At 50.5% G+C, this 26,622-nt stretch overlaps 1 long non-coding RNA gene across 1 annotated transcript; it reads right to left on the bottom strand.

Moving 5' to 3' along the window:
- Positions 1-24,203: 24,203 nt before the first annotated feature.
- On the bottom strand, positions 24,204-26,349 carry LOC142496396 (uncharacterized). Its single transcript, XR_012801970.1, has 3 exons — positions 25,884-26,349; positions 25,694-25,798; positions 24,204-24,259 (listed from the first exon to the last, which is right to left on the bottom strand). It is a non-coding gene; the product is annotated as an uncharacterized LOC142496396 (long non-coding RNA).
- Positions 26,350-26,622: the final 273 nt, after the last annotated feature.

Here is a 26,622-nt window from a genome sequence, read left to right as displayed (position 1 = left end):
GTGTATAGAGCTGGGCCCTGCAGTGTGTTTGTGTGTGTAGAGGTGGGCCCTGCAGTGTGTGTTTGTGTGTGTGTACAGAGGTGGGCCCTGCAGTGTGTTTTTGTGTGTATAGAGGTGGGCCGTGCAGTGTGTGTTTGTGTGTACAGAGGTGGGGGCTGCAGTGTGTGTTTGTGTGTATAGAGGTGGGTCCTGAAATGTGTGTTTGTGTGTATAGAGGTAGGGTGACAAGATTTAGAAAAGTAAAAACCGGGACACATTAAAAAAAATATTTATAAAACAAATGACATCACCAACTGCGCTTTATGTCCCCTTTATGTCTCTCCACCACTCACTGTCCACCATCCTCACACACACACACCCATTCTTGTCCCCCCCCAATCCCTCCATTTTCGTTCCCACCCCTCCATTCTCGTTCCACCCTTCCCATTTTGTCTCTCTCCCCATTCTTTAGGTCTCTCCCCCTATTATCTGTGTCTCTCTCTCCCCCATTCTCTGTGTCTGTATCTCTCTTCCCCATTCTCTCTGTGTATCTCTCTCCCCCATTCTGTATGTGTGTCTCTCTCTCTCCCCTTTTCTGTCCCTCTCTCCCCTTCAATGTCCCTCTCTCCCCCATTCTCTGTCTCGGTCTCTCTCCGAATCTCTGTCTCTCTCTCCCCCAATCTGTCTCTCTTTCCCATTCTGTGTCGCTCCCTCTCCCCCATTCTGCGTATCCGTCCCTCTCCCCATTCTCTGTGTCTCTCCCTCTCCCCATTCTGTGTGTCCGTCCCTCTCCCCATTCTGTGTCCGTCTCTCTCCCCATTCTGTGTCCGTCTCTCTCCCCATTCTCTGTGTCTCTCCCTCTCCCCATTCTGTGTCCGTCCCTCTCCCCATTCTCTGTGTCTCTCCCTCTCCCCATTCTGTGTGTCCGTCCCTCTCCCCATTCTGTGTGTCCGTCCCTCTCCCCATTCTGTGTGTCCGTCCCTCTCCCCATTCTGTGTGTCTGTCCCTCTCCCCATTCTGTGTGTCCGTCCCTCTCCCCATGCTGTGTCCGTCCCTCTCCCCATTCTGTGTGTCTGTCCCTCTCCCCATTCTGTGTGTCTGTCCCTCTCCCCATTCTGTGTGTCCGTCCCTCTCTCCATTCTGTGTGTCCGTCCCTCTCCCCATTCTGTGTGTCCGTCCCTCTCCCCATGCTGTGTCCGTCCCTCTCCCCATTCTGTGTGTCTGTCCCTCTCCCCATTCTGTGTGTCTGTCCCTCTCCCCATTCTGTGTGTCCGTCCCTCTCCCCATTCTGTGTGTCAGTCCCTCTCCCCATTCTGTGTCCGTCCCTTTCCCCATTCTCTTTGTCCATCCCTCTCCCCATTCTGTGTCTCTCCGTCTCCCCATTCTGTGTGTCCGTCCCTCTCCCCATTCTGTGTGTCCGTCCCTCTCCCCATGCTGTGTCCGTCCCTCTCCCCATTCTGTGTTTCCATCCCTCTCCCCATTCTGTGTGTCCGTCCCTCTCCCCATTCTCTGTGTCTCTCCCTCTCCCCATTCTGTGTGTCCGTCCCTCTCTCCATTCTCTGTGTTTCTCCCTCTCTCCATTCTGTGTGTCCGTCCCTCTCCCCATGCTGTGTGTCTGTCTCTCTCCCCATGCTGTGTGTCCGTCTCTCTCCCCATGCTGTGTGTCTGTCTCTCTCCCCATGCCGTGTGTCCGTCTCTCTCCCCATGCTGTGTCCCTCTCCCTCCCCATTCTGGGTGTCCGTCCCTCTCCCCATTCTGGGTGTCCATCCCTCTCCCCATTCTGGGTGTCCGTCCCTCTCTCCATTCTGTGTGTCCGTCCCTCTCCCCATTCTGCGTCCGTCCCTCTCCCCATTCTGGGTGTCCATCCCTCTCTCCATTCTGTGTGTCCGTCCCTCCCCCCATTCTGTGTGTCCGTCCCTTTCCCCATTCTGTGTGTCCGTCCCTCTCCCCATTCTGTGTGTCCGTCCCTCTCCCCATTCTGTGTGTCCGTCCCTCTCCCCATTCTCTGTGTCCATCCCTCTCCCCATTCTGTGTCTCTCCCTCTCCCCATTCTGTGTGTCCGTCCCTCTCCCCATTCTCTGTGTCTCTCCCTCTCCCCATTCTGTGTGTCCGTCCCTCTCCCCATTCTCTGTGTCTCTCCCTCTCCTCATTCTCTGTGTCTCTCCCTCTCCCCATTCTGTGTGTCCATCCATCTCACCATTCTCTGTGTTTCTCCCTCTCCCCATTCTGTGTGTCCGTCCCTCTCCCCATGCTGTGTGTCCGTCCCTCTCCCCATGCTGTGTATCCGTCTCTCTCCCCATGCTGTGTGTCCGTCCCTCTCCCCATGCTGTGTGTCCGTCCCTCTCCCCATGCTGTGTGTCCGTCTCTCTCCCCATGCTGTGTCCGTCTCTCTCCCCATTCTGGGTGTCCGTCCCTCTCCCCATTCTGTGTGTCCGTCCCTCTCCCCATGCTGTGTGTCCGTCCCTCTCCCCATGTTGTGTGTCCGTCCCTCTCCCCATGCTGTGTGTCCGTCTCTCTCCCCATGCTGTGTCCGTCTCTCTCCTCATTCTGGGTGTCCGTCCCTCTCCCCATTCTGTGTGTCCGACCTCTCCCCATGCTGTGTGTCCGTCTCTCTCCCCATGCTGTGTGTCCGTCTCTCTCCCCATGCTGTGTGTCCGTCCCTCTCCCCATGCTGTGTGTCCGTCTCTCTCCCCATGCTGTGTCCGTCTCTCTCCCCATTCTGGGTGTCCGTCCCTCTCCCCATTCTGGGTGTCCGTCCCTCTCCCCATTCTGGGTGTCCGTCCCTCTCCCCATTCTGGGTGTCCGTCCCTTTCCCCATTCTGTGTGTCCATCCCTCTCCCCATTCTGTGTCCGTCTCTCTCCCCATGCTGTGTCTGTCTCTCTCCCCATGCTGTGTGTCCGTCTCTCTCCCCATGCTGTGTCCGTCCCTCTCCCCATTCTGTGTGTCCTCCCTCTCCCCATTCTGTGTGTCCGTCTCTCTCCCCATGCTGTCTCTCCCTCTCCCCATGTTGTCTCTCTCTCTCTCCCCAGGCTTTGTCAGTCTCCCCATGCTGTGTCTCTCTGTCTCCCCATGCTCTCTCTCTCTCCCCATGCTGTATCTCTGTCTCTCTCCCCATGCTGTGTCTGCCTCCCCATGCTCTTTCTCTCCCCATGCTGTGTCTCTCTGTCTCTCTCCCCATGCTGTGTCTCTCTGTCTCTCTCCCCATGCTGTGTCTCTCTGACCCTCTCTCCCCATGCTGTGTCTTTTTCTCTCTCCCCATGTTGTCTCTCTCTCTCTCTCCCCATGCTGTTCCTCTCTCCCCATGCTGTCACTCTCTCTCCCCATGCTGCCACTCTCTCTCTCTCCATGCTGTCACTCTCTCTCTCTCCATGCGTTCACTCTCTCTCTCCATGCTGTCACTCTCTCTCTCCATGCTGCCACTCTCTCTCTCCATGCTGTCACTCTCTCTCCCCATGCTGTCACTCTCTCTCCCCATGCTGTCACTCTCTCTCCCCATGCTGTCACTCTCTCTCCCCATGCTGTCACTCTCTCCCCAGGCTGTCACTCTTTCTCTCCCCACGCTGTCTCTCTTTCTCTCCCCATGCTATCTCTCTCTCTCCCCCCCAGCTGTCACCTTCTCTCCCCATGCTGTCACCTTCTCTCCCCATGCAGTCACTCTCTCTCCCCATGCTGTCACTCTCTCTCCCCCCATGCTGTCACTATCTCTCCCCCCATGCTGTCACTGTCTCTTCCCATGCTCTCTCCCAATGCTGTCACTCTCTCTCCCCATTCTTTCACTCTCTCTCCCCATGCAGTCACTCTCTCTCCCCATGCTGTCACTCTCTCTCCCCATGCTGTCTCTTTTTTTCTCCCCATGCTGTCTCTCGTTCTCTCCCCATGCTGTCTCTCTTTCTCTCCCCATGCTGTCTCTCTTTCTCTCCCCATGCTATCTCTCTCTCTCCCCCCCCCAGCTGTCACCTTCTCTCCCCATGCTGTCACCTTCTCTCCCCATGCAGTCACTCTCTCTCCCCATGCTGTCACTCTCTCTCCCCCCATGCTGACACTATCTCCCCCCATGCTGTCACTGTCTCTTCCCATGCTCTCTCCCAATGCTGTCACTCTCTCTCCCCATGCTGTCACTCTCTCTCCCTATGCAGTCACTCTCTCTCCCCATGCTGTCACTCTCTCTCCCCATGCTGTCTCTATTTTTCTCCCCATGCTGTCTCTCGTTCTCTCCCCATGCTGTCTCTCTTTCTCTCCCCATGCTGTCTCTCTTTCTCTCCCCATGCTGTCTCTCTTTCTCTCCACCACCCTCTGCTGCTAACCCCACCCCCACACTTTGCTGCTAACCCCACCCCCCACCGTCTGCAGCTAACACTGCCCCCACCCTCTGCATCTTACCCCGCCCCACCCTCTGCTGCTAACCCCACCCCCCACCCTCTGCATCTTACCCCGCCCCCACCCTCTGCAGCTAACCCCACCCCCCACCCTCTGCATCTTACCCCGCACCCCACCCTCTGCAGCTAACCCCACCCCCACCCTCTGCATCTTACCCTGCCCCCACCTTTTGCCACTAACCCCACCCTCCACCCTCTGCATCTTACCCCACCCCCCCACCCTCTGCAGCTAATACTACTCCACCCTCTGCATCTTACCCCGCCCCCCCACCCTCTGCCGCTAACCCCACCCCCCCACCCTCTGCAGCTAACCCCACCCCCACCCTCTGCAGCTAATACTGCCCCACACTCTGCATCTAACCCCACCCCCCACCCTCTGCCGCTAACCCCACCCCCACCCTCTGCATCTTACCCCGCCCCACCCTCTGCAGCAAACCCCACCCCCACCCTCGCTCTCCCCATGCTGTCACTCTATCTCCCCATGCTGTCACCTTCTCTCCCCATGCAGTCACTCTCTCTCCCCATGCTGTCATCTTCTCTCCCCATGCTGTCACCTTCTCTCCCCATGCTGTCACCTTCTCTCCCCATGCTGTCACCTTCTCTCCCCATGCTGTCACCTTCTCTCCCCATGCTCTCACTCTCTCTCTCTCCATGCTGTCACTCTCTCCCTCCATGCTGTTACTCTCTCTCCCCATGATGCCACTCTCTCTCTCCCCATGCTTGCACTCACTCCCCATGCTGTCACTCTCTCTCCCCCCAAGCTGTCACTCTCTCTCCACCCATGCTGTCACTCTCTCTCCCCCCATGCTGTCACTCTCTCTCCACCAATGCTGTCACTCTCTCTCCCCCCATGCTATCACTCTCTCTCCCCATGTTGTCACTCTCCCCTCAAGCTGTCACTCTCTCTGCCCATGCTGTCACTCTCTCTCCCCATGCTGTCACTCTCTCTCCCCCATGCTGCCACTCTCTCTCCCCATGCTGTCTCTCTCTCCCATTGCTGTCTCTCTTTCTCTCCCTATGCTGTCTCTCTTTCTCTCCCCATGCTGTCTCTCTTTCTCTCCTCATGCTGTCTCTCTTTCTCTCATCATGCTGTCTCTCTCTCTCCCCCCATGCTGTCACTCTCTCTCCATGCTGTCACTCCCTCTCCCCAATCTGTCACTCTCTCTCCCCATGCTGTCACTCTCTCTCCCCATGGTGTCACTCTCTCTCCCCATGGTTTCACTCTCTCTCCCCATGCTGTCACTCTCTCTCCCCAAGCTGTCACTCTCTCTCCCCATGCTGTCTCTCTCTCTCTCCATGCTGTTTCTCTCTCCCCATGCTGTCTCTCTCTCTCTCCATGCTGCAACTCTCTCTCTCTCTCTCTCCATGCTTTCACTCTCTCTCCCCATGCTGTCACTCTCTCCCCATGCTGTCACTCTCTCCCCATGCTGTCTCTCTTTCTCTCCCCATGCTGTCTCTCTTTCTCTCCCCCACCCTCTGCTGCTAACCCCACCCCCACCCTCTGCAGCTAACCCCACCCCCCCACCCTCTGCAGTTAACACCACCCCCCCACCCTCTGCAGCTAACCCCACCCCCACCCTCTGCAGACTTTTTGAAACTCCAAAACTGGATTTCCCAAAACAAACTGTTTTTAAACACTGACAAGACTATAACAATGGTATTTGGAACCAAGACTACATTTTTGAAGCTTCCAGCGAATGAGCTCCTGATTAGAACCAACGCTAACACCACCCTAACACCTGTCACTAGTTTTAAATTCCTGGGCTTATGGTTTGACTCCAACTTAACATTCGGGATGCACATTGATACCCTGACAACCAAGACCTATGCCAAACTAGGGGTACTTTACAGAAACAAATCCTCCCTAAGCCTGCTGGTCAGAAAGCGTATCGCACAGCAGATGCTAATGCCAATTATTGACTATGGAGACATAGTATATGGCACGGCACCTCAAACCCACCTTAGCAAACTTGACACCCTCTACAATTAAATTTGTCGTTTTGTTCTCCAATGCAACTACAACACACATCACTGCGAAATGCTCAAAGAACTAGATTGGTCATCACTAGAGTCTAGGCGCAAAGTTCACCTTTAAATTCTTTATGGGCAAGCTACCCAGCTATCTGAACAAGCTCCTCACCCGTACCACATGCAACACCTATCACCTGAGATCAGACTCCAAAAGACTGTTCATGGTTCCAAGGCTCAACGAAGTGTCCGGTCGTTCCTCCTTCTCTTACTGTGCACCCCAAAACTGGAACAACCTACCAGAGACTCTCACATCCACCACCAGTTTAAGTTCTTTCAAATCTAAGGCTGTCTCACATTTTAATCTGGTCTGTAACTATTTCATTTGCCCATAATATATATTTTCTTTAACTGTGCATGCAATGTCTTGTATATAATGTATACCCTGTTCATTTATGTAACTGTATTTGTAACCATGTATTATTTGTCTTAACTCTGTGCCCAGGACATACTTGAAAACTAGAGGTAACTCTCAATGTATTACTTCCTGGTAAAATATTTTATAAATAAATATGGATCTCCCATTATCACAACCTGGAAACCTCTGACAGCTCAGGGGCTGAGCTCAGAATGTGACACATTCGCATTCTACTGCCATTTTCAAAAAATACATGTTTACCTGCGACCTGACTTCCATGGTTACAGCCACACCGCTCTGTGCCAGAGTTCTGTGCCACCACTTGCTGCCATACCCAGCGTGGATCTGACAGGTAAGTTTCTTCTGAGACGCAGCAGAGATTTCAGACATTTCACCGCTCATTTGGATCATATTTATAACCAGGGGGTTTATTTTTCATCTTCAGGACACATTCTCAACTTTTTGTCCAAGTATTTGAGTCTCAGATTGCGAGGATCATCCTACTGTATTTTTAAAGCAGCGAACATTTCCCGAGATGGAGAGACGCCGGGTAAGATCTGATAAAAGGACAACCTTAGAATGCATCAAAACAAAGTCTGATGTGGCATGAAACAGAATTAAATAGGGGTGAGATCTGACTACCTGGGGTCCCCGTGTGTTGAGAGGCTCCCATAGAGAGCCAAAGCGTTGATCAGTTCTGTTCAATAGTATTGTATATATTTTTTTTTTTTGCAAAGCCCTGGTGTGCCTGCTTTTTCTTTTTATATTTATATATACACATAAACACACGTGTGTATGTGTACAGTATATGTGTGTGTGTATATATATATTTATATTATCGACACAATGTTTTGGATATATATATATATAACATACATATATACACACACACACACACACATATATATATATATGTATATATATATATATATAAATATATATATATATATATATATATATATATATATATATATATATATACATATATATATATATACATACACACATACGCAGATTCCTGCTTCTAAAAAAGTAAGCACAATCAGTAATATTCTCACACTCACACTAAAATGCGCACTAACAGATTGATACACTTGTAGAAACACAGCCACAATACGGCAGCTTAGCATAGACACACACTATGTGATATAACACAAATTCAAACTTCTCATTATGCTTTACAAACACACATACACACAGTAACTATCAGACGATAACACACACACTAATGGTTACAAACACACAAAGTAACTATCAGACAATACCACACACTCACAATAAGGGTTATATACAAACGCACACACAGTAACAATCAGACAGTAACACACACTCATTCCGACACACACACACTAATGGTTACATACACACTCACACACAGTAACTATCAGACAGTAACACACACACACACACACACAAACACACTAATGGTTACATACACACTCACACACAGTAACTATCAGACAATAACACACACACACACACACACACACACACACACACACACACACACACACACACACACACACACACACACACACACACACGTGGTTATATACACATGCTCCCTCTCATTCTCACTACACACGCACCCTCTCTGTATACACGTCTAGCACATGTAACGCTACAGTTTGTAGTGAGAATGTTTCCATTAGAACGGTTTATCTGTGTAGCCCCACGGATTTTGGGTTCAACACCCTCAAACCTCCCATACAGTGCCAGGAAATGCGTATGAGTGAGGAATACATCTCATTACTATCCTCTTTATCACAGGCATGGAAAGCTGAAGAGCAAGAGGAGGAAGTAGTCCACCAGCTTCCTGCAGCCGGCGAGTCACAGGTAAATGGGAATGGCGGAGCTATGAATCCGCTGCACATACGATACTATTAGCTGTTGTACAGGACACTGATAATAGGCTAGTCTGCAACACTTTACAGTATAATTATACAGAACCTGCTGGAGATCTCTTCCTGCAGGTTAGTTGGGTCATGTTTCCACAGGTCTCATGGGATAGGAGAGACCCCCCCACCCCTTCCCAAGCCGCAGCCCCCCCCCCCGCCCCCGAACAGAGTTCCCCAGCTCCCCCCCACCCCGCGCAGCCCTCCCCTTCCCAAGGCTCCCCCTGAAGCGCCCCCCCCCCCCTTTCCAGGCCCTCCCCTTTCCCTGATCACACCTGCAGGGCTCTCACGTTTCCCATGTCCCGGGGAGTATGAGGGGATACTGAGTCTGGAGAGGAGGCATTAGGGGGTACTGGGCCTGGGGGGGGGGGAGGGGGGAATGGGGTACTGGGCATGCAGGGGGTAGTGGATCTGGAAATGTAGGGGATCCTGGGGAGGGGAGTATAAGGAGGTATTGGGCCTGGGAAGGGGAATGTAGGGGGTACTTGGCCTGGGGAGGGGGGTAGTAGGAAGTACTGGACCTGGGGAGGGGGGTATTTGGGTGTTCTGGGCCTGCGTGGGGGGGTATTTGGGGGTCCTGGGGAGGAGGGTATTAGGGGGTATTAGGCCTGGGAGTATTAGGGGGTTCCGAGCCTGGGGATGGGAGTATTAGGGGGTACTGTGCCTGGGGAGGGGGGTATTGGGCCTGGGAGTATTAGGGGGTACAAGCCAGGGAGTATTAGGGGGTATTGAGCTGGGTGATGGGAGTATTCGGGGTACTGGGCCTGGGGGTGGGAGTATTAGGGGGTATTGAGCCGGGTGATGGGAGTATTAGGGGGTACTGGGCCTGGGAGTATTAGGGGTACTCGGGGTAGGGGTAGAGTGGGAGACAGTCCTCAGAGGAGAGAAGATGAGGACTCTCAGGCTGTAGATGTAAAGGAGGAAGAGCTGCAGAGCTTTCTCCTCTTATAGCCGAGTGTAACTGTGTGACCGGGAGAGGGGATTCCCAGAGACAAATCAGCTAATGTCCATCTGCAGCATCATTTAACAAAACCTTCAGCGGGAACAGGACAGAAAAACGATGATGATGATTGGGATACGGTGTGGGAGGAGGAAGAGGAAGCGTGGGATGATGATGATTCGGATGATGATGATAATGATGATGATGATGATGATGATGATGATGATGATGATGATGATGATGATGATGATGATGATGATGATGATGATGATGATCATGGGGATACGGTGTGGGAGGAGGAAGAGGAAGCGTGGGATGATGATGATTCGGATGATTCGGATGATGATGATGATGACGATGGGGGTACGGTGTGGGAGGAGGAAGAGGAGGAGAGGGTTGCAGGGAAGTGCTGCTTCCCCTTCCCATGGCTGGGGAGAAGACCCCAGCCACGTGCAGCAGAGGGGCCAGGGAAAAGGAGATTTCTGGGTTCCCTGAGGAGATGGTTACAGCGTTGGAGAGGCAGAGAATAGCAGGAGGGCTGCAGGACGGGCTGAGTGACAGGAAGGGGCACATTAAAAAATATTTTGAAAAAAAATTATATCACAAACTGTGCCCCCCCCTCCTTTTTTTGCTCGTCTCCCTCTCCCCCATCTCTACCGTCCCCATCCTCTCCCCTCTCAGCCCTGTCCTCCTCCTCGCTCCTACCAGCTGTAATACGATCGCCCCCACCGGCATCCATGTGTGTGTATGTCAGTCAGTCACCCAGTCAGTCAGTCACCCAGTCAGTCAGTCAGTCACCCAGTCAGTCACCCAATCAGTCAGTCACCTAGTCAGTCAGTCAGTCACCCAGTCAGTCAGTCACCCAGTCAGTCAGTCAGTCACCCAGTCAGTCACTGCGTCAGTCAGTCAGTCGCCCAGTCAGTCAGTCACCCACCCAGTCAGTCACCCAGTCAGTCAGTCAGTCACCCAGTCAGTCAGTCACCCAGTCAGTCAGTCAGTCACCCACCCAGTCAGTCACCCAGTCACCCACCCAGTCAGTCACCCACCCACCCAGTCAGTCACCCAGTCAGTCAGTCAGTCAGTCACCCAGTCAGTCAGTCACCGAGTCAGTCTGTCACCCAGTCACCCAATCAGTCAGTCACCTAGTCAGTCAGTAAGTCAGTCACCCAGTCAGTCACCGACTCACATACACAATTCTGATTAGGAATTTATTCCATTTTTTAAAAGTGGGGCTAGGTGGCGAGGCTAGGTGGCAAGGGACGGGGCTTGGTGGCGAGGGGCGGGGCTAGGTGGTGAGGGGCGGGGATAGGTGGCGAGGAGGTTTTTGGGTGATTTGTTGACCTGTGTGTGTGTGTGTGTGTGTGTGTGTGTGTGTGTGTGTGTGTGTGTGTGTGTGTGTGTGTGTGTGTGTGTGTTCGCGTCTCGCAAGATGTCCATCTTTGGAGCTACTCCGTATGAAGCTCTATCCACAACACGGTGGATATATATATAAATATATATACATTTTTATATTTATTTATATATATATATATATATATATAAAATGTGATCGGCCTCCTCCTCGTGTGTGTGGGTGTGTGTATATATATATATATATATATATATATATATATATATATATATATATATATATATATATATATATATATACATATATATATATATATATATATATATATACACCCACACACACATATCACATATATGTGGGTATGTGTGTGTGTGTGTGTGTGTGTGTGTGTGTGTGTGTGTGTGTGTGTGTGTGTGTGTGTGTGTGTGTGTGTGTGTGTGTGTGTGTGTGTGTGTGTGTGTGTGTGTGTGTGTGTGTGTGTGTGTGTGTGTGTGTATAAATATATATATTTGGGGGGTGTTGGGGTTTATATGTATTTGGGAGGGTTGGGGTTTATATGTATTTGGGGGGGTTGGGGTTTATATATATTTGGGGGGTGTTGGGGTTTATAAGTATTTGGGGGTGTTGGGGTTTATATGTATTTGCAGTGTTCGACAAACCTATACATTTGCTCGCCCCGGGCGAGTGGATTTAACCCCCGGGCGAGTAAATATTGGCCCAAGCAGCACACGTTTGGTACTAGGTGGCGAGTAGATTTTTTTGTGTGGTGAGTAGATTTTTTGGGGATTTGTCAACCACTGTGTATTTGGGGGTGTTGGGGTTTATATGTATTTGGGGGGGTTGGGGTTTATATATATTTGGGGGGGTTGGGGTTTATATGTATTTGGGGGGGTTGGGGTTTATATATATTTGGGGGGTGTTGGGGTTTATATGTATTTGGGGGGTTGGGGTTTATATATATTTGGGAGGGTTGGGGTTTATATGTATTTGGGGGGGTTGGGGTTTATATATATTTGGGGATTGTGTTGGGGTTTATATGTATTTGGGGGGGTTTGGGGTTTATATGTATTTGGGGGGGTTGGTGTTTATATGTATTTGGGGGGGTTGGGGTTTATATGTATTTGGGGGGGTTGGGGTTTATATGTATTTGGGGGGGTTGGGGTTTATATGCATTTGGGGGGGTTGGGGTTTATATGTATTTGGGGGAGTTGGGGTTTATATGTATTGGGGGGGTTATATATATTGGGGGGATTGGGGGTTATATGTATTTGGGGAGGTTGGGGTTTATATGTATTTGGGGGGGTTGGTGTTTATATGTATTTGGGGGGGTTGGGGTTTATATGTATTGGGGGGAGTTGGGGTTTATATATATTTGGGGGGTTGGGGTTTATATGCATTTGGGGGAGTTGGGGTTTATATGTATTGGGGGGTTTATATGTATTTGGGGTGGTTGGGGTTTATATGTATTTGGGGGAGTTGGGGTTTATATGTATTGGGGGGATTGGAGTTTATATGTATTTGGGGGGGGGTGGTATTTATATGTATTGGGGCATTGGGGTTTATATGTATTTGGGGGGGTTGGGGTTTATATGTATTGGGGGGTTTATATGTATTTGGGGGGGTTGGGGTTTATATGTATTGGGGGGTTTATATGTATTTGGTGGGGTTGGTGTTTATATGTATTTGGGGGGGTTGGGGTTTATATGTATTTGGGGGAGTTGGGGTTTATATGTATTTGGGGGGGTTGGGGTTTATATGTATTGGGGGTTTATATGTATTTTGGGGGTTTGGGGTTTATATGTATTTGGGGGGGTTGGGGTTTATATGTATTTGGGGGAGTTGGGGTTTATATGTATTTGGGGGGGTTGGGGTTTATATGTATTGGGGGTTTATATGTATTTGGGGGGGTTGGTGTTTATATGTATTTGGGGGGGTTGGGTTTCTATGTATTTGGGGGAGTTGGGGTTTATATGTATTTGGGGGGGGTTGGGGTTTATATGTATTTGGGGGGGGTTGGGGTTTATATGTATTTGGGGGGTTGGGGTTTATATGTATTTGGGGGGGTTGGGGTTTATATGTATTTGGGGGGGGTTGGGGTTTATATGTATTTGGGGGGGTTGGTGTTTATATGTATTTGGGGGGGGTTGGGGTTTCTATGTATTTGGGGGAGTTGGGGTTTATATGTATTTGGGGGGGGGGTTTATATGTATTTGGGGGGGTGGGGTTTTTATGTATTTGGGGGGGTTGGGGTTTATATGTATTTGGGGGGGGGGGTTGGGGTTTATATCTATTTGGGGGTGTTGGGGTTTATATGTATTTGGGGGGAGTTAGGGTTTATATGTATTTGGGGGGGTTGGGGTTTATATGTATTTGGGGGGGGTTGGGGTTTATATGTATTTGGGGGGTTTGGGGTTTATATGTATTTGGGGGGGTTGGGGTTTATATGTATTTGGGGGAGTTGAGGTTTATATGTATTTGGGGGGTTGGTGTTTATATGTATTTGGGGGGGTTGGTATTTATATGTATTTGGGGGGGTTGGGGTTTATATGTATTTGGGGGGGTTGGGGTTTATGTATTTGGGGGGGTTGGGGTTTATATGTATTTGGGGGGTTGGTGTTTATATGTATTTGGGGGGGTTGGTATTTATATGTGTAACGGTTTTTGTGAACCGGCCTGACCCACCCAATCTCACATTGGCCCCTGTGGTCTAACCGGTCCCCATTACAGTGTGATAGTGTCTGATGGTGCACCTGTTGGCAACAGGACTCCTGAGTCTCCCGCATGATGGTGTGTGGGGAGGACCCGTCCAGACAGGCAGCTGAGGTAGTGTGCTGAGTCCTACCTAGTTCCAGTGCAGCGCCTCCACCTCATCAGGGTCCCTTCGGTCACTTGGGGATGGTCCTGGCGAGGAACTCCTCTGTGGTGCTCCTCTCTGTACAATCACTCCACACATGTACACGAGAGGGTTGGTAATTAAGAGCATCTTTATTGCTTGAGGTGGGCTAGCTGCCCCTCGCAGTAGTTTCTCTAGCCACTCATAATCATTCAGTGCTTCCCTTTGAAAGGTGTAATTCTCCTTTAATAGGGATTCCCTATCCCAGCCGGGATGTCCTTACTCTGTGCCAGGTCCCTGGACACAGTCTTCCTACTCAGCTACTATAACATAACTCTTACTCCTCTCAGAACTCTGGCAGAACTACTCAGAACCACGCAGAACTAACTTTTAGACACAGTGCTGTGCCTTATGTACACTCTGGAAGCTGACACACCTCTGACATCACTAACCATGGAGTCAGAGCCTGTGACCACTCCCATCCATACACAGGGCACCTCACCAGGGTGTGAGGGCAAACCTCCATAATTACTGCTGGCATGCCCACAACTTACCAGGCCTTACTGTCAGCAGGAGAGATGACTGTAGCCATTTTACATGCCCGCTATATTCTCCCCCTGGTGAATCCCATCGTCCTCGCTGGGACCTAAATTTAAATACCTTCTTCCAGGAAGCACTGTAACACATAATTGTTAACATCACAGATTGTACATTATACAAAAAATGACCACAGTGACATCTCGCCAAGCCCGCCCTGACCAGCAGCCACGAGCCCGCAAAATGCCTTAGTACCCCCTAATAATAGTGACTCGGGTCAGGTTTTCTAACCTCTCTACCACCCATGTCCAGGACCGTAACATGATAATGCCTAGGCAGTCCCCTCTCGGGCCTATAGGTCACCCTGTGTTTGTGTATATTCCTCCCTATACTCCACACTCGCATCAGGTGATCTATTCTGTCCTCTGCCCTCCTTCCAGTAACTTCATTCCCTTTACTGACCAGGTACATCTCGATGGTTTCCCTAAGCCACCTTTCCCTGTTCTCTTCTATCTCCTCCATGAGCGGTTCAGGGACATAAGGGTACTCCAACCCGTGGGAAGACTTATATCTAGCCATTATTGCCCGTTCCGCTCTACTGATCCTAGTCAGGTCAGCCCTACCTGCCCTCCCAGGTAGCACCCATGATAGGGGTTTGTCAGGATCCACAGGATCGGACAGTGTCTCAGGACCCATGGGCTATATCTCCCTGTGCTCAATCTTATACCCCCGTTCCTGCACCTCCCTATCTCGCTGTTCAGGGGTGAATTCTCCCTTGGCCCACCAAAAATCAACTACATCCTCCCTTCGAATAAGGAATCGCGTACGATCCATCCAGGCCGCATAACCTTCAAAGAGTGGGGCCCACCAACGGTGTTCTTTGAACCTGTGTGAATCCCCTGAGTCACTCTCTTCCGCATCCCCCCATGAGAATACCCCCGATGTACGTGCCGACCGTGGTACGTACCACCGTGATGACCCCAGGGCCTTGTCCTCTGTTTTATTGGTCGCAGGAGGCAACCACCGGCCTACCGCGGCCTTACCTAATTCTCCCCCTCCCCGAGAAATGCCCTCCTTAGCGCAACTGCGCTGTCTTTCCTCAGTCCTTCTCTCCTCCCCCCCCAAAGGTATGTCCACAAGTTCCAGGCTAGGCGGGGACCCCGTGGAACAGGTGATGGGGGCAGGGGTTTTACCTAGGGCGTGGGGTTGGGCGTAAGGGCAAGAGGGAATACGCCACGGGGCTACGACCCGTCCCCGGCTGTCCATGGACTGATCCAAGGAGGATAGCTCACCCTCATCCGTCTGCGGTTCGCCCATCCAGCTCTTGGGCCCTTGAGGTGATCGGGGACCTTCACCCGATCGCCGAAGCGTCGCTGCATCCTTCCCGTCTGTTCCGCCGTCGCCACCGGAAATGATGTCCTCACCGGAACCGGAAGCGCCGCCATCTTGGGTGGGACCCCCATGCGGGATCTCTTCCTCAATGACGACATCCGGAAACTCCGCCGTCTCCACCGGAAGTGGTATCTTCTCCGCACGTGCGTCTTGGGCCTGGCACGGCCTTGTTTCCGCTACGCCGTCTACCGGAGCAAGGTAAGTAAGTGGCTTTCTCTTACCATTCCGCAGGGGTGTAGGCGTCTCTCGCCCGTCGCCACCATATCCTGGGGCGGAGGGACTCCGTCTCTCGGCTCGCCGATCTGCGGGGGACGCCCTGCTTTCCAGGCTGCTACTCACGCTACGGGGTGTCGTCCTCCCCGGCTCTGTCCTGGGCCTCGATTTCACCTCCGCTAGCTCGCGGAGATCCTCATCCGAGTAGTCTCCCTTCCCCGACTTAGGGGTCACCGATCGGGGCGATAGTCTTTTTTCAGTGCGGTCGGGGGGTGACCCGACCGTCTCGGTTGCTGCTGACCCAGCCGATTTAATCGACTCCAGTCCCCTTTCTCCGGGACTTGCACGACTGATCCACAGTGCACCAGGGGACTCGGCGGAGCGCCTAGCCGTATTCCCCGGGGGGTCAGCAGATTGGATCGGAATGAACGTCGGCATTGGCCACAAGTATAATGTCCCGCATTGTGGGCAGCGTGCCGCTGTGTTAACAATGCCTCCGGGCAACCCGCATTGAAGGCAGAGCCCGACCACCGCCTTGGTGTTGGCCACCCTGACTACCAGTACCCCGCCGGGTACCGAGTAGGGCTGGGTGGAGACCATAGTGCCCACAGTGGAGGAGCAGGCCATTGTTTTAGTAGGGACCACTTTCAGTATGGGTCTCCCCAGGTCAGTGGTTCCTCGCGACTGACCGGTAGAAGCTTCTGGGCCAGCCACTTCCTGCTTCGGCTCCTCCTTCCGCTGGCATAGCTGGAACCCGCCCCCAGGGGTTGCAATTATGGGCGGGTCCCACAGGGGAATAGCATGCCCCTTAATTAAGGCCGCGCCTTTCTCAGTCCTGGTGGGCGCGGTCTGCGTTTTCGCGCCAATTTCTTCATCAGAGGGGGATTCTTTGCCCGCGGCTAGTTCCCGCCTTCTCCTGGCAGCCGCCTTTCGTGCAAAATATCCCTCCTTTTTGCACGTTACCTCCGCGGCCGGAACTACCTCTTGTAGTGGCGCCGCCTGGATATCAGTCCCTGGGCCAAGTGGGTGCATTCCCACAGGCCATAATTGAAAGTCACTCCCCCTGGTGGAAATCAGGGGAGGGTCCCATAGACTAAGCGGTTGACTCAGCACAGGGGCCGAGTGAGTCACTGTCCATGAAGGCGCAGCCATAGCTTTCGCGCCATACCCCCCATCAGGGCGGGGCTCTGCTGTTCGCGCCATTCCCGGCCAGCTTTTTGCAAGTCCTGCATCAGCCCATCTCTCTGCAACTGGCCCACGCGGTCTCCCCAGCAAGCGGGAACCGCCATTTTGGATAGCTTTTAAGCCCAAAATGTCAGTTTGTTTGCTTTCCTCGCTGGGTTCCCCCCCCAGTTATCACAATGTCCTCACACTCTTCAAGGGTGGCACCTCGGTGTCCCAGACAGGACAAAAACGGTGCAGTCACAGCCTTCGCTCCACTCCAGAGCAGATTAGTTAGAGACAGCTCAGCGACAGTTTGCTCTTCAGTGGGGCGCACGCCACGGGTGCCTTCCCCATCAGTCTCTGGTCGCCATGTTGGGCTCTCCGCACCACGCGGATCCTCCATTCCTTGGGTTGTCACGCTCTCGTACCAATTATCGTACATGGGGCTCCGCTCTGCGGGGCAGCCACCACACCAGTACAATAAAGATTTGCTCAGATACACCACCACATGTGTACCTGATCTAGGCTGGACTCATGTTGCACTACCTCAGGCTAGGCTCACTCTCTCAGTGTCTGCTGTAACTCCTTCCTCCCAGTCTGTGCTCCCTATGGTAAGTGTCTGGAATGGGCTAGAGTACTCTGGCTCTGCCATGCAGTACTTGGGGCGTCTACCTCTCTTGGTCAGCCTAGCGCAGACCCTCTCCAGGATTCCTGACCACGTTAACAGGCTATCCCTTCTGACGTCCTACCAACTAGCACTACCTCAAAGTGACTCGGTCAGCTATAGCCCGGCTCCAAACCCCTCACTCCTTTCAGGCCCCTAGGTCGTCCCTGCGAACTGAGGGGTTGGGGTTTATATGTATTTGGGGGGTTGGTGTTTATATGTATTTGGCGGATTGGTATTTATATGTATTTGGGGGGGTTGGTATTTATATGTATTTGGGGGGTTAGGGTTTATATGTATTTGGGGGGGGGGGATTGTGTGTGTGTCGGGGGAGGAAATGAGCGTGGGGTAATTGATGCGCAGTGATCCAGGGATGATCCGATCGCCATTTAATGGGGTCAGGAAGGAATTTTTTCCCCAACAGCACTGCAGGGGTTATGTTTCGCCTTCCTCTGGATCACTGTGCTGCTGGAGGGGCCTGCAGTGCATTGCTCTGCGTGTTACTATATCGCTCTGCAATGTGCTGCAGGCCCCTACCAGCAGAGATTAATTATTTAAATAAAATACTCTCTTTAATCAAACCTATGTGTAGTGTCTTTTCTATCCGTTTTATCTATTACTAACAGCTCAGTGATTGTTACCCAGGACGCTGCACTAGTGTCACGCTGCCAAGCCCGGGCGTGAGGGAGATTTATAGGGTCACATATACACTTCTGCCAAAGCACACGTGCAATCAGGAAGCCCCTCTGATCTGTAATGTATTTTATTCCCCACAAAGGTATATAACAGGTAAATAAACAGAGGAAGTCTGCTGATCAATGTCACAGGAGACAAGGCCATTTACACCTCTTTATTGTATTGTATGTCTTTATTTATATCGCGCCATTAATGTACACAGCGCTTCACAGTAGTAATACGCGACAGTCATATAAATAACAAATAATACAAATAACAGATAATGGGAATAAGTGCTTCAGACATAAAAGTAACATTTAGGAAGAGGAGTCCCTGCTCCGAGGAGCTTACAATCGAATTGGTAGTTAGGGAGAACGTACAGAGACAGTGGGATGGCATTCCTCTGCGTATTATTATATCTGTGTGTAATTATATCTCTCTGCGTGTTATAATATCATTCTACGTGTTATCATACCGCTCTGCATGTTATTATCTCTGTGTGTTATTATATCTCTGTGCGTGTTGTTATATCTCTGCATGTTGTTATATCTCTGTGTGTTATTATATCTCTGTGTGTTATTATATCTGTGTGTTATTATATCTCTGCGTGTTATTATATCTCTGTGTCTTATTATATCTGTGTCTTATTATATCATTCTACGTGTTATCATATCGCTATACATATTATTATATCTCTGCGTGTTATTATATCTCTATACATATTGTATGAGGAAAAAAAAGAAACGAGGGCGGAAATAGTAAGGCGAACACAACCTTTATAGCATAAAAATAAAAGCAGCAGTAGTACAGTACCAGCCCTGGGATACACGGTATAAAACCAGTGCTGCAGTAAATGAATAATGAAGCCGGTAATTGCCTGGGATAGCTGAGGTAGCTGCTGCTGCTGCTGCTGGTGTCCTGACCGTCCGTGATGCTGCCTGGGACAGCTGTGGGAGGGAGAGCCGATGTAACCACTGTGAGCCCGTGCCTGAGCGCTGGCCCTCTGGGTGGCTACACAGCAGCAGCAGCAGCAGCAGCAGCTACCTCAGCTATCCCAGGCAATTACCCTGCTTCATTATTCATTTACTGCAGCGCTTGTTTTATACCTCTGTGTATCCCAGTGCATGTTACTGCAGCGCTGGTTTTATACCTCTGTGTATCCCAGTGCATGTTACTGCAGCGCTGGTTTTATACCTCTGTGTATCCCAGTGCATGTTACTGCAGCGCTGGTTTTATACCTCTGTGTATCCCAGTGCATGTTACTGCAGCGCTGGTTTTATACCTCTGTGTATCCCAGTGCATGTTACTGCAGCGCTGGTTTAATACCTCTGTGTATCCCAGTGCATGTTACTGCAGCACTGGTTTTATACCTCTGTGTATCCCAGTGCATGTTACTGCAGCGCTGGTATTATACCTGTGTATCCCAGTGCATGTTACTGCAGCACTGGTTTTATACCTCTGTGTATCCCAGTGCATGTTACTGCAGCGCTGGTTTTATACCTCTGTGTATCCCAGTGCATGTTACTGCAGCGCTGGTTTTATACCTCTGTGTATCCCAGTGCATGTTACTGCAGCACTGGTTTTATACCTCTGTGTATCCCAGTGCATGTTACTGCAGCGCTGGTTTTATACCTCTGTGTATCCCAGTGCATGTTACTCCCCCAAATACATATAAACACCAACCACCCCAAATACATATAAACCCCCCAATACATATAAACCCCAACTACCCCAAATACATATAAACCCCAACCCCCCAAATACATATAAACCCCAACTCCCCCCAATACATATAAACCCCAACCCACCCAAATACATATAAACACCAACCCCCCCAAATACATATAAACCCCAACCCCCCCAAATACATATAACCCCCAACCCCCCCAATACATATAAACCCCAACCCCCCCAATACATATAAACCCCAACTCCCGCAAATACATATAACCCCCAACCCCCCCAATACATATAAACCCCCTCAAATACATATAAACCCCAACCCCCCCAATACATATAAACCCCAACTCCCCCAAATACATATAAACCCTAACCCCCCCCAAATAGATATAAACCCCAACCCCCCCCAAATACATATAAACCCCAACCCCCCCAAATACATATAAACACCAACCCCCCCAAATACGTATAAACACCAACCCCCCCAAATATATATAAAACCCAACCCCCCCCAAATATATATAAACCCCAACACCCCCAAATACATATAAACCCCAACACCCCCCAAATATATATAAACCCCAACACCCCCCAAATATATATAAACCCCAACTCCCCCAAATACATATAAACCCCAACACCCCCCAAATACATATAAACCCCAACACCCCCAAATATATATATTTATACACACACACACACACACACAGATATATACACGAGGAGGAGGCCGATCACATTTTATATATATATATATAAATAAATATAAAAATGTATATACTGCTGCGGCCGAGTTTATTCGAGCATTTGCCCGTTCTCGGCCGCAGCAGTAACCTGGCGCGCGCCGGAGGGTGCCGGGCGCGCGCCGAAGACACGGAGGAGCGCCCTCCGATCGGGGCGCTCTCCCTCCCGCTGCTGGGTCCGGCGGGTCCCCCGGAACCCCCTGCCGCCGTCCCCCACATCGCGGGACACCAGGGCTCCCTCGGGGAGCCCTGGACGCGCGTGCAGGGGGCGCAGGCACCCGATGACGCGTGACTGCGCGTCGATGACGCGCGGCACGCCGAGGGAGTGCAGCTAGCATGCCGGGGCATCCCCCGGCTTGCGGAGCTAGCCGCACTCAAATAAAATGTGCCGCCTCTGTATATTTATATATATATCCACCGTGTTGTGGATAGAGCTTCATACGGAGTAGCTCCAAAGATGGACATCTTGCGAGACGCGAACACACACACACACACACACACACACACACACACACACACATACACATACATACATATGTACACAGTGGTCGACAAATCACCCAAAAACCTCCTCGCCACCTATCCCCGCCCCTCGCCTCCTATCCCCGCCCCTCGCCACCTAGCCCCGCCCCTCACCACCTAGCCCTGCCCCTTGCCACCTAGCCTCGCCACCTAGCCCCACTTTTAAAAAATGGAATAAATTCCTAATCAGAATTGTGTGTATGAGTCGGTGACTGACTGGGTGACTGACTTACTGACTGACTGGGTGACTGACTGGGTGACTGACTGGGTGACTGACTGGGTGACTGGGTGACAGACTGACTGGGTGACTGACTGACTGGGTGACTGACTGACTGACTGAGTGACTGGGTGACTGACTGGGTGGGTGGGTGACTGACTGGGTGGGTGACTGGGTGGGTGACTGACTGGGTGGGTGACTGACGGATTGGGTGACTGATTGGGTGGGTGACTGACTGACTGACTGGGTGACTGACTGACTGGGTGACTGACTGACTGACTGGGTGACTGACTGACATACACATACACACACACACACACGGATGCCGGTGGGGGCGATCGGATTACAGCTGGTAGGAGCGAGGAGGAGGACAGGGCTGAGAGGGGAGAGGATGGGGACTGTAGAGATGGGGGAGAGGGAGACGAGCAAAAAAAGGAGGGGGGGGGGGCACAGTTTGTGATATAATTTTTTTTCAAAATATTTTTTAATATGCCCCTTCCTGTCACTCAGCCCGTCCTGCAGCCCTCCTGCTATTCTCTGCCTCTCCAACGCTGTAACCATCTCCTCAGGGAACCCAGAAATCTCCTGTTCCCTGGCCCCTCTGCTGCACGTGGCTGGGGTCTTCTCCCCAGCCATGGGAAGGGGAAGCAGCACTTCCCTGCAACCCTCTCCTCCTCTTCCTCCTCCCACACCGTACCCCCATCGTCATCATCATCCGAATCATCCGAATCATCATCATCCCACGCTTCCTCTTCCTCCTCCCACACCGTATCCCCATCATCATCATCATCGTCATCATCATCATCATCATCATCATCATCATCATCATCATCATCATCATCATCATCATCATCATCATCATCATCATCATCATCCGAATCATCATCATCCCACGCTTCCTCTTCCTCCTCCCACACCGTATCCCAATCATCATCATCCCAATCACACTCCTCCCCCTCCTCACACACCCACTCCTCCTCCTCTGTAGATATGCTGGCTTCTGGGCTGCTGCAGGGCCACTCCTCCTCCTCCTCTGTAGATATGCTGGCTTCTGGGCTGCTGCAGGGCGATTCAGACGGTGAGAGTACGAACGGCTCCACCACTGTGTACTCCACCACCTCCTCCACCACTGTGTACTCCACCACCTCCTCCACCACCGTGTACTCCACCACCTCCTCCTCCCACACCCACTCCTCCTCCTCCATAGATATGCTGACTCCTGGGCTGCTGCAGGGCAATTCAGACGGTGAGAGTACGAACGGCTCCACCACCGTGTACTCCACCACCTGCAGGAGATACAAAGTGTTTGTAACCAGCGGCAGTGATACTCTGTATCGCAAGAGCTCCTGTGCCACATGGGGCAGGAAACGCGTCGCCGAGCCACATAACACGCACAGCAAAGCCTTTGCTTGCCTCTCTGGCACTGAAGGGGTTAAATCACAGAACCATTTATACCATTTGAAAAATAATTGATAAACCGTGGGCATTGTATTGTCTGTTATTAGCGGATCCCTCGTTTTTCTGTCCTGTTCCCGCTGAAGGTTTTGTTAAATGATGCTGCAGATGGACATTAGCTGATTTGTCTCTGGGAATCCCCTCTCCCGGTCACACAGTTACACTCGGCTATAAGAGGAGAAAGCTCTGCAGCTCTTCCTCTGTCTCCTTTACATCTACAGCCTGAGAGTCCTCATCTTCTCTCCTCTGAGGACTGTCTCCCACTCTACCCCTATCCCGAGTACCCCTAATACTCCCAGGCCCAGTACCCCCTAATACTCCCATCACCCGGCTCAATACCCCCTAATACTCCCACCCCCAGGCCCAGTACCCCGAATACTCCCATCACCCAGCTCAATACCCCCTAATACTCCCTGGCTTGTACCCCCTAATACTCCCAGGCCCAATACCCCCCTCCCCAGGCTCAGTACCCCCTAATACTCCCATCCCCAGGCCCGGAACCCCCTAATACTCCCAGGCCCAATACCCTCTAATACTCCCAGGCCTAATACCCATCCTCCCCAGACCCAGGACCCCCAAATACCCCCCGACCCAGGCCCAGAACACCCAAATACCCCCCTCCCCAGGTCCAGTACTTCCTACTACCCCCCTCCCCAGGCCAAGTACCCCCTACATTCCCCTTCCCAGGCCCAATACCTCCTTATACTCCCCTCCCCAGGATCCCCTACATTCCCAGACCCACTACCCCCTACATGCCCAGTACCCCCTTCCCCCCCCCCCCCAGGCCCAGTACCCCCTAATGCCTCCTCTCCAGACTCAGTATCCCCTCATACTCCCCGGGACATGGGAAACGGGAGAGTCCTGCAGGTGTGATCAGGGAAAGGGGAGGGCCTGGAAAGGGGGGGGGCGCTTCAGGGGGAGCCTTGGGAAGGGAAGGGCTGCGCGGGGTGTGGGGGAGCTGGGGAACTCTGTTCGGGGGCGGGGCGGGCTGCGGCTGGGGAAGGGGTGGGGGGGTCTCTCCCATCCCATGAGACCTGTGGAAGAGATCTCCAGCAGGTTCTGTATAATTATACTGTAAAGTGTTGCAGACTATCCTATTATCAGTGTCCTGTACAACAGCTAATAGTATCGTATGTGCAGCGGATTCACAGCTCCGCCATTCCCATTTACCTGTGACTCGCCGGCTGCAGGAAGCTGGTGGACTACTTCCTCCTCTTGCTCTTCAGCTTTCCATGCCTGTGATACAGAGGATAGTAATGAGATGTATTCCTCACTCATACGCATTTCCTGGCACTGTATGGGAGGTTTGAGGGTGTTGAACACAAAATCCGTGGGGCTACACAGATAAACCGTTCTAATGGAAACATTCTCACTACAAACTGTAGCGTTACATGTGCTAGACGTGTATACAGAGAGGGTGCGTGTGTAGTGAGAATGAGAGGGAGCACGTGTATATAACCATTAGTGTGTGTGTGTGTGTGTGTGTGTGTGTGTGTGTGTGTGTGTGTGTGTGTGTGTGTGTGTCAGTCTGTGTGTGTGTGTGTGTGTGTGTGTGTGTGTGTGTGTGTGTGTGTGTGTGTGTGTGTGTGTGTGTGTGTGTGTGTGTGTGTGTGTGTGTGTGTGTGTGTGTGTGTGTGTGTGTGTGTGTGTCGGAAAGTGTGTGTGTCGGAAAGTGTGTGTGTGTTACTGTCTGATAGTTACTGTGTGTGAGTGTGTATGTAACCATGTGTGTGTGTGTGTGTGTGTGTGTGTGTGTGTGTGTGTGTGTGTGTGTGTGTGTGTGTGTGTGTGTGTGTGTGTGTGTGTGTGTGTGTGTGTGTGTGTGTGTGTGTGTGTGTGTGTGTTACTGTCTGATAGTTACTGTGTGTGATTGTGTATGTAACCATTAGTGTGTGTGTGTCGGAATGAGTGTGTGTTACTGTCTGATAGTTACTGTGTGTGCGTTTGTATATAACCATTATTGTGAGTGTGTGGTATTGTCTGAAAGTTACTTTGTGTGTTTGTAACCATTAGTGTGTGTGTTATCGTCTGATAGTACTGTGTGTATGTGTGTTTGTAAAGCATAATGAGAAGTTTGAATTTGTGTTATATCACATAGTGTGTGTCTATGCTAAGCTGCCGTATTGTGGCTGTGTTTCTACAAGTGTATCAATCTGTTAGTGCGCATTTTAGTGTGAGTGTGAGAATATTACTGATTGTGCTTACTTTTTTAGGAGCAGGAATCTGCGTTTGTGTGTATGTATATATATATATATGTATATATATATATATATATATATATATATATATATATATATATATATATATATATATACATATATATATATATGTGTGTGTGTGTGTGTGTATATATGTATGTTATATATATATATATCCAAAACATTGTGTCGATAATATAAATATATATATACACACACACATATACTGTACACATACACACGTGTGTTTATGTGTATATATAAATATAAAAAGAAAAAGCAGGGCTTTGCAAAAAAAAAAAATATATACAATACTATTGAACAGAACTGATCAACGCTTTGGCTCTCTATGGGAGCCTCTCAACACACGGGGACCCCAGGTAGTCAGATCTCACCCCTATTTAATTCTGTTACATGCCACATCAGACTTTGTTTTGATGCATTCTAAGGTTGTCCTTTTATCAGATCTTACCCGGCGTCTCTCCATCTCGGGAAATGTTCGCTGCTTTAAAAATACAGTAGGATGATCCTCGCAATCTGAGACTCAAATACTTGGACAAAAAGTTGAGAATGTGTCCTGAAGATGAAAAATAAACCCCCTGGTTATAAATATGATCCAAATGAGCGGTGAAATGTCTGAAATCTCTGCTGCTGAAACTTACCTGTCAGATCCACGCTGGATATGGCAGCAAGTGGTGGCACAGAACTCTGGCACAGAGCGGTGTGGCTGTAACCATGGAAGTCAGGTCGCAGGTAAACATGTATTTTTTGAAAATGGCAGTAGAATGCGAATGTGTCACATTCTGAGCTCAGCCCCTGAGCTGTCAGAGGTTTCCAGGTTGTGATAATGGGAGATCCATATTTATTTATAAAATATTTTACCAGGAAGTAATACATTGAGAGTTACCTCTGGTTTTCAAGTATGTCCTGGGCACAGAGTTAAGACAAATAATACATGGTTACAAATACAGTTACATAAATGAACAGGGTATACATTATATACAAGACATTGCATGCACAGTTAAAGAAAATATATATTATGGGCAAATGAAACAGTTACAGACCAGATTAAAATGTGAGACAGCCTTAGATTTGAAAGAACTTAAACTGGTGGTGGATGTGAGAGTCTCTGGTAGGTTGTTCCAGTTTTGGGGTGCACGGTAGGAGAAGGAGGAGCGGCCGGATACTTTGTTGAGCCTTTGGACCATGAATAGTCTTTTGGAGTCTGATCTCAGGTGATAAATGCTGCATGTGGTAGGGGTGAAGAGCTTGTTCAGATAGCTGGGTAGCTTGCCCATAAAGAATTTAAAGGCAAGACAGGAAAGGTGAACTTTGCGCCTAGACTCTAGTGATGACCAATCTAGTCCTTTGAGCATTTCGCAGTGATGTGTGTTGTAGTAG

Source organism: Ascaphus truei, chromosome 6 (genome assembly GCF_040206685.1).
Source record: "Ascaphus truei isolate aAscTru1 chromosome 6, aAscTru1.hap1, whole genome shotgun sequence".
Lineage (NCBI taxonomy): Eukaryota > Metazoa > Chordata > Amphibia > Anura > Ascaphidae > Ascaphus > Ascaphus truei.
This window is presented reverse-complemented; position numbering and strand designations above follow the sequence as displayed.